The sequence below is a fragment of the Anastrepha obliqua genome, chromosome 5 (genome assembly GCF_027943255.1).
Source record: "Anastrepha obliqua isolate idAnaObli1 chromosome 5, idAnaObli1_1.0, whole genome shotgun sequence".
In the NCBI taxonomy this organism is placed as follows: Eukaryota; Metazoa; Arthropoda; class Insecta; order Diptera; family Tephritidae; genus Anastrepha; species Anastrepha obliqua.
Window position 1 is genome coordinate 40344929 of NC_072896.1, and position 9464 is coordinate 40354392.

At 33.7% G+C, this 9464-nt stretch overlaps 1 protein-coding gene across 3 annotated transcripts in view; it reads right to left on the reverse strand.

The window, feature by feature from the left end:
* The window catches only part of LOC129248589 (protein rolling stone), a 53712-nt gene extending 50641 nt beyond the window's left edge, over window positions 1–3071 (reverse strand). For all 3 annotated transcript variants that reach the window (XM_054888203.1, XM_054888202.1, XM_054888201.1), the window contains exon 1: window positions 2429–3071. The gene's annotated coding sequence lies outside the window, so the exon portion shown is untranslated. The remainder of the gene's footprint in view (window positions 1–2428) is intronic.
* Between the last annotated feature and the right edge of the window lie 6393 nt (window positions 3072–9464).

Consider the following 9464-nt stretch of genomic DNA (forward strand, 5'->3'; position numbering starts at 1 on the left):
TAAGACAACCCGAAGCACACATCCCATATAGTAGGTGAATGGTTGCTTTATAACGTGCCGAACCAACTCTATTCGCCGCAGCAGTCACCGGACCTCAACCCTACAGAACATTTATGGGACGAATTATGCTGGAAACAGTCATCGACGTAAACGCAGTCTCCTGTCAGCTGTTACGATCAAACTAATGAGAACCCCATATAAATGAAAAATTACTTCCTTCCGTATCGTAGTATCGTAGATTTTATTGCAGGATTTTTAAAAATTTCCTTAGAACCCTGTGAGGTGATTGCTCTCTCTCCACACTGTGTTGCCATGCAGTACATTTCGAAATCATTTACAAAATAATATTAGAAAAATTTTAATTTTTATTAAAATAACTTAAAAACACTGTTGAATAATGTTAATTATAGATAAATTTTTTAAAACCAAACACACTCAAACCGATGTATTGAGTAAATATGTAACTAAAAGAACGCAGTTGTTCTCTACGGGATGAGTTTTGCTCAGTTTTGTGCTCGTTAGGGGCTGCGGTAAGGGATTACGTACGTCGGTCACTATTTTCAGCATTAGAAGGCTGGATACGCAAAAGAACTAATAGCAATAAACAGGAGCTTAATCAGGAATGAAAGTAAGTAACATCCGAAATGATAAAATTGTTGTTTCTCAGCAAAGTCTGTTAAGAGTAGTAGCAAAGGCAAAGGATGACCCGACTAGAAGCTAGAACTAAGCCATTTGAATTCATTATAATTAGATTCAAGTAATTTTTGTTATAGAATATGTACAATTTTCTACCACGTGAATGCATACCTATTGATTTTTATATAATTGCAAAATACTTGATTTTAAATTTTATTATCATAATAAATATTTACATATGTTCTTTAGTATTTAGTTGGAATATTCTTTTTTTTTTTTAATAAAACCAAGTATCATCTGAACGATTTATTTATGTGGGTTACGTAAAGTTATATAAAAATACGAAGAATTTAGATGTTCGAGTGGATCTAATCAATATTTGCAGATTAAGTAAATTTCAATTATTCAAACTATTCTTTGGACATTTGCTATTGTAAACGTCTTATGTCTAAACCAAAAGCTATTATCTTGCATATCCCTAAATGAAATTTACAGTGAAACCTCTCCTAATGGACACCTCTACTAGACGGAGATCTCCCTTAGGTGGACATTTTTTCCTATGCCAAGTTTTAAGTATAAATTTCAGTACATATTACTCTCTCTCTGACGTGGACACTCTCTTTGCCGGACGCGGCATTGCATTAAGATTTCTTTTCATAACAAATCAAACAAAAACCTCTGTTTCATGGACGTGAAGTTCTCATATATACTCGTGTATATACATATATATAATTGGCGTTTACACCCGCTTTGGGTGTTTGGCCGAGCTCCTCCTCTTATTTTGTGACGTGCGTGTTGATGTTATTCCACATATGGAGGGACCTACAGTTTTAAGCCGACTCCGAATGGCAGATATTTTTCATGGCAGAAATACACTCGGAGGTTTGCCATTGCCTATCGAGGGACGACAGCTATTGGAAAAGACTTTTTCTTTATTTTGCTATTTCAGGGAGATGTGAACCTACGTCTTCCGAATGGTAGTCACGCACCAAGCCATTCTCCCATATGCGGACAAAATATAACAAATGAGAAAAAGGGGTTTTACGAATGAACTGTGAGGTTTTTGTTTTTTTAACATTTTGAAATTTCCGTTGAATCATTTATTTTGCACACACGGTATGAGGATTAAGTTTGAGCAGGAGGTGCCCCCTTTTCTAATTATTGCTTTAAATAAGCAATTCGTAATTCATTTCATTGTATAAAATTGCAGTACCTAAACATAAGCGGCTCCAAGAAAAGCTATATGAAGTTTCCGTTCGTATGGGGGTATCACGCCTCCTTTTCCAATACCTACCACTTTTCACCACAAGCACACTATATACAATTTATGTATTCGTGCCAAGTCTCAGTTCCCTAATTTAATTGGTCTCAGAGACAACCACTTTTTGGTCTGTATATCAGATGGCAGTCTCCATCGATGTTAACATTTCTGCACTAAAGGAAGTTATATCCTTCAACGCGGTGTATGCTTCGTTGAAATAGGGCGAAAGGTACACGCAAAAAAATGGTTTAAATATTTTTGAGTGGCTTGCTTATATTAATGAGCTTCGATCTTTTCTTATATTAATTCTTCTATTGATTATGTAATGAAGGATATCTTTGCCTGTTTAATTGTTTTAAAGCCTGCTTACCACTTTTTTCTTATTTGTGTAATGACAAAATCAAACAAGTTTAAACATAACATAAATAATAACAGTAACTCAAACTGTTGAAAACGCATTCGTTGGGTTAATCACCAAAGAAATATCTTAAAACCATAACAACACTAGCAAACACAAATTAGGTCAATTACCTTGTAATACCCACACTCAGTCACAAGCGCAGAATCGTAGCTGTTGTTGCCTTTGCAGGTGCGATAGTTATAGCTTTTGGTTGCGCCAAATTATTTTACATTCCAAGCCAAAACGTTACGCATGCGTCCCCGATCGCAACGCAGTGCTACGGCATTTGCGATAAAAAAACAGTTTCATACAAACAAAAATGTACACAAAATACTAATATGCAACATAAAAAGTAACAACACACATTAACACCACAATAATAGTATGAATTAAATTTTATATGTATGTATGTAAGTTATTTTATACCGTCGAAGTATTCATCGCACGCACAAAACGAACGAAAAAGGAAAAGTGATGAATACTCGTATAAAAAAACTGCACAGCAACAAAGTTATTGCAGCAAAACTACGCACAGGATATACCTGCGATGGCGCCTACATACAGATGTACATATTTGATTGCAGAATTTTTTTTTTACACAAAAACTAGCAATACTTGCAGCACAGTGCCGTAAATAAAAATTCTTTTATTTATTTTCTTTCGTTTTATGAATTCTAGCCGGAAATATTCGCTATAAATAATTTACTGACTTCTGCCAAACAATGTTGTCAACGCGCAGCCGCACATCCGCACTAACGCTCCACTCGTGAACGTTGTGATGTTTCAACTGAGCCAAAAACGGGCCGCGCACTCAGCTCCCCAGCAAAGTGGAGCCATCGCACACACACGCGCTGCTATACTCTGTCAACATTAACGTAAATATCGCTCTCAGCAACAATCCCACCTGGTCACATATTAAGCCGCAAACAAGAACACCGATGCTGTATTTGTTGTTTGAGTATCCATTATTTACCCACTGTGGTTTGGAATGTAATTTGAGCTGTGTCAGCGTACGCTGGAGAGAGTACAGAAGGTGGCGACAGCCGTGAACCGCTATTCCGTTCGCAGTGAATTTGAGAGCCATTAGAGTGTGTGTGACGTCACATTGGCGCAGTTGCATGTGAGAGATGTGAATATACGAGCGAGAATACAAAAAAAAGAAGAAGCAGTGATACAAACAAAAGCCAAATAAATTGCACAGTGCGACGCCACACACACAGCGATTCTGTAAAATTCGCTGAGAACAAAGTAACGGTACCACGATTGGTGCCACCTTATTATTCTCTCCATCGCGGACAGAATCAGTTATTGAGCTGAAGTTATAAGTGGGCATTTGTTTTCATTTTACCGTTGTATTGTTTTTCATTTTTATTGTTATTATATTAACAAGTATTATAGATCACAGAGCTTGGTTGTACGAGCCTTCAGCTCTTCATGTTTTCTAAGTTAAGTGGAGTTTAAGTTCACCAGAAACACATGTTACTCACATGGTAGGTTGGTCTTAACCCACATCTACACCTTCTACTACGAGTAAATGTTTCTCAACATCTGTCTAATTTCTATTTTGACTTTGGCCTGTTTTCTCATGAGGTCTCCAAGTAAAGTGTTAAGGCAGTTGTGGCAAGAAATTCGGTGAGACAGATATGCTTTACAATGAAACTCGCGACTTCACCTGACATTTCTGTTTCAGCAGAGCTCTGCTAACACAATCTATAGTAGGTTCACGGTGTTCAGAAACTAAAGGCGGTGTCTTCCCAAAACCGCTACTTTACTCTTCGCGATTCTGACAACCAATTGTATTTCTCACTATTTTCAACGCTACCAACTCTCTTCCAAGAGAGTTTCATTAGACTTCATTAGACCACGTTCATACAGAGATACTTTTGTTGCTTCAACATTGCCAATTCTCTTTTAGTGTTATCCCTCGTGATCACACACTTTGCTATTATGAATTTTTAGTCTACAGTCAACAAGAACATTAAGGGTGTTGACAAGAATCACAAGTGACGAGTTGCAGCAGTAAATATTTTCCTGTATATACGCGGCCTGACTCATTAAGTGCTTTTGTCAGCTCTTTTCCAGTGCTACCATTATACATATGTATATATGCTTATTTATACCAGTTGCTTCATATATTCGCCACTTGATAACGTTTGGCGAAGAAACCGCCTATTCTTGGTTATTAACGACCGAATTTATCTACTACGTCGCAGTCAGAAATATTCTCACGGCTTTCGTAATTTTTAATCCATCATTCTTGGAGATATCGAGCATGTAGCTTCACTCAAATTTTCGTTTGCATTTTTCCAAACTGAATAGTACATATTTAGTGCGTTTTGGAGCATATTTAAAGTTTTTCAGTAACCGTGAAATGAAATTAAAAAATATATATATTAACTTAGATTATGTTGAAGTTGTTTCAATGTATGCTCTATTATATTAATGATGATAAGTATATTATTTTTCTCATTATGAACTTCACGACTAGGCATTAATTATGTTAACCTATGTAACGATTCATTATCTCAATGAAGCTTCTGCCCATCTGCTGGTCTGTAGTCTTTTATAGAAGTAGTTGCTGAAGTATTGAATTAATTAATCTGATCAATGAATACGAAAACGTGTTTTTCGCTTATTTTTTAATTTTGAACTTAACTATATAAACTATTTTTGAAATTTTATTTAATTAAATAAATATGATATATTTTCATTCCTTCAATCTGAATCTGTGCATCACATCAACATCATTTGAATTGCTGTTCACTTCCTCTGAATTTTGCGTGTTTGAAGTCGGAAAATTTCCGAGCGGTTAACATAGCAGCGTCACTGTAATTAGTTTATTTCGCTTTATGGTCTTCACCCACTGAGTACCTTTGTTTCTTCACACCTTACAGTTATTAAATAAACAGAGGCATTTATAATCAAACCTGTAGTGAGCGTAAATAAATGTTGAGATCTACGCTCATAGGGAATTTACTCTCAAAGATTTCATTTACGCAATTACAGGTATGTGTACAGCTCATTAATGGTAATCAAACGCAATTTGAGCAGCTCGTTGGAAAAACAGCAACAAACATAACAAGGCCGGCTAATTAGTAATTAAAACTTAGACTACACTAAACTTAGATAAAAAACAGAAGTATCTGAAATGAGATTCAGTCAATACTCAAACGCAATGTGGGCAATCCAATTGCAAAAGGTGACGTAAAATTAATTACCCAATCGGAAAATTTATAATTTTTGCGAATGACGTTGTACGGCAATCATATTTGACACTTGTGAACTAGACAGTTGCAGTATATAAACAGACAAGTAATGGAGCTCATATAGGTGAAAATAAAGATTTCCATCTCTCAAATAGTTATCTTTTGTACTTAATGAAAAAGTTATCCGAAAACAAAATTAGGTAATTAATTTTGCCTCACCTTTTATATAAAGACCTTTACTTTCCTTCAAGTAAAGGATTTTCCAATGAGAAGTGTTTTTTTGATATTCAATGATCGGACGTTTATTTCAATATAAAGAGGAAGGTATGCCGTTAATAGTGGAAAAAAACATCAGGCAAATGACCACCACGCCCACGCTTACAAGACAATATCCTTTTCATGAAATTTTCCATAACCTAATTGCAAAATGGCTACCCTATGTCCTCGATAGCCTCTCAAATTCCATCTTTGAGATCTTGAATCAACCCTGGGCTGTTGGCGTAGACCTTCTCTTTCACGTGGCACTAAAGAAAAAAGTCCCAAGGTGTTAAATCCCAAGCTCTCGGTGGCCAATTGTGATCACCTCTTCGAGAGATTAGACGTTCCGGAAAATTTTCCCGTAAAAGATCAATGGTTTCGTTGCTTGTGTGGCACGTAGCGCCGTTTTGTTGAAAATAAACGTTGTCCAGATCAATACCATCCAATTTCGACCATAAAAAATCGTTAATCATCTCTCGATAGCCTTTTATATATTTAAATAACACCTGTTATTGGAAAATCCTTTAGTTAAGAATGTATGTATAACTTATCATTTTGAAAGAGTTATATCAATATAATGATTTTTTTGGAAGTTTCTTCTTTGTTAAAATAACAGACATAGAATCATAAATTAAAGTAATAAAATATTAGAGAAATTATCATTTTTTAGTCAGCAGATATCAAGATATTAATACTGAAAAATAATTTTGTTATTCCTTCCATATGTGGATACATGAAACAATTTTTGGTGTATAGCTTGAAATTTGCCCACCCTTCTACTCTTAAGTTGCTATTTACGGCATTTGTTCGATCTACGTTCTAGTACGCTGTGTATATTTCGAGACCTTACCACCAATTCTCTATTGACAGAATTGAACGTGTACAAAAAGGTTTGTTAAGTGTTCTCTCTCTTCCCAGAATTTCTTTCATTCTGAACCATCACATAAATCACACTTACTTCTAATTAGTTTTATACAATTAGAAAGTGCCATAAAATATCAATTTTGTCGCTGTCTTTTGACGTGATAACGTCTTATAATTCGATTTAACAGGCTGCACGCACGAAAAAATGTGTCGTTACCTTGCTCATTAGTGTTACCTTGCTCATTAGTGTTACCTTGCTCATTGCCGTTACCTTGCTCATGTGTCGTTACTTTGCTCATTGCCGTTACCTTGAATTAACTGCAAGCGAAAGAGCGGAACGAACGACAAGGCAAACAAAGCAAACGAACGGCAACGTTCGACATCTTGCTCTCTCCTACTTAAGTGAGCGTATATGTGTATGTATATGCGCATATGTACATATATAAATTCACGTATTTGTATTTGCATATGCCTTCTTATTGATTATTATTAATTTGATTTACTTGAAGAATTTAAAATAAAACCAAGTTTGTTAATAATACCTGCTGTTTTAATGTTATTATTATTAATTTTTGACGTGATAACGTCTTATAATTTGATTTAACAGGCTGCACGCACGAAAAAATGTGTCGTTACCTTGCTTGAACAGCATGTTATGTTATGTTATGTTATGTTATGTTATGTTATGTTATGTTGTGTTATGTTATGTTATGTTATGTTATGTTATGTTATGTTATGTTATGTTATGTTGTGTTATGTTATGTTATGTTATGTTATGTTATGTTATGTTATGTTATGTTATGTTATGTTATGTTATGTTATGTTATGTTATGTTATGTTATGTTATGTTATGTTATGTTATGTTATGTTATGTTATGTTATGTTATGTTATGTTATGTTATGTTATGTTATGTTATGTTATGTTATGTTATGTTATGTTATGTTATGTTATGTTATGTTATGTTATGTTATGTTATGTTATGTTATGTTATGTTATGTTATGTTATATTATGTTATGTTATGTTATGTTATGTTATGTTATGTTATGTTATGTTATGTTATGTTATGTTATGTTATGTTATGTTATGTTATGTTATGTTATGTTATGTTATGTTATGTTATGTTATGTTATGTTATGTTATGTTATGTTATGTTATGTTATGTTATGTTATGTTATGTTATGTTATGTTATGTTATGTTATGTTATGTTATGTTATGTTATGTTATGTTATGTTATGTTATGTTATGTTATGTTATGTTATGTTATGTTATGTTATGTTATGTTATGTTATGTTATGTTATGTTATGTTATGTTATGTTATGTTATGTTATGTTATGTTATGTTATGTTATGTTATGTTATGTTATGTTATGTTATGTTATGTTATGTTATGTTATGTTATGTTATGTTATGTTATGTTATGTTATGTTATGTTATGTTATGTTATGTTATGTTATGTTATGTTATGTTATGTTATGTTATGTTATGTTATGTTATGTTATGTTATGTTATGTTATGTTATGTTATGTTATGTTATGTTATGTTATGTTATGTTATGTTATGTTATGTTATGTTATGTTATGTTATGTTATGTTATGTTATGTTATGTTATGTTGTGTTGTGTTGTGTTATGTTATGTTATGTTATGTTATGTTATGTTATGTTATGTTATGTTATGTTATGTTATGTTATGTTATTTTAAATTATGTTATGTTAATGTTAACTCATTCTCTATATCCATACAAAATATCTATTAAACAAATAATATTAAAATTTTCTTTTAAAAAATGCAACCATTCAATCAGTATTTTCTTATGACGTTATCACGTTAAACTATCGTCAGTAAACCGACTTTACAGACAACCTCTTTGTTTAATATTATCAAGGAGAAAATGGACTGCTCCTCTCTTTTAGAAATTTGTTGTTTTTCGGTCCCTACCAGGTCAGTAGAAATAAATAAAAACATCCGAGAACTTTTTGGACCATTTGAGATCATATGTCACGAACAGTACGGTCGATTTTGGCGTACATGCCATAATAGTTGTTGTGGTTCACCTAGGCCAATGACTTCATATAACCACACAAAAAATAGGCCAAAGGCGTCAAAGCACATGCTCCTGCAGACCTGTATGTAGATACATTTCAGAAGGTAGTTTTAATATTTCCTTCAGCGTTGTTGTTGAAACATTATTGCACCATGTCAGGTGCAGGTCGTCCAAGCCCTGTACCCATTTTTTTAGAAACCAAAAGTGTTGAGCATTGCTTTATACACCGCATGCAAACTTATAAGACCAAGATGGTTGTGATGATATATATTTAAGCAATAATCAAACGTTTAGCTATATACATATAAATCTAATAACCCTGCTGCACCCGTCGTGTGCAATAAAGTTTGCAAGCGGATTCTGGTCTGAAAAATGAAAAACGAGTACCTAAGCCTACATTAACCACACAACACAAAGAGGCAAGATTGACATTTGCGGAAAAGAACCAATTTTGCTAAGATGAATGGGAAAGAGTATATTTTTTCGATAAAAAAATTCAATCTGGATGGTCCAGATGGCTCTTAAATGGATTGGCATGATAAACGGAAGAAAAAGATGGAAAATTTCAACCGTAATTTCGGAGGGGGTTCTGTCATGGTTTGGGCAGCGTCAAAGCCAAAACTCTTATATGTTTCATATCCATAAAAATTACTAGTGTGTTAAGTATATTGAACTTCTAGAAGTACTTATTACTTTTTTTGATGATAATATCGAAAAGGAGTGGATTTTCAAGTATGACAACGCAACCGTTCATGTTTCCAAAGCAACAAAAGAGTTTTTAGCAGAATTGGCCA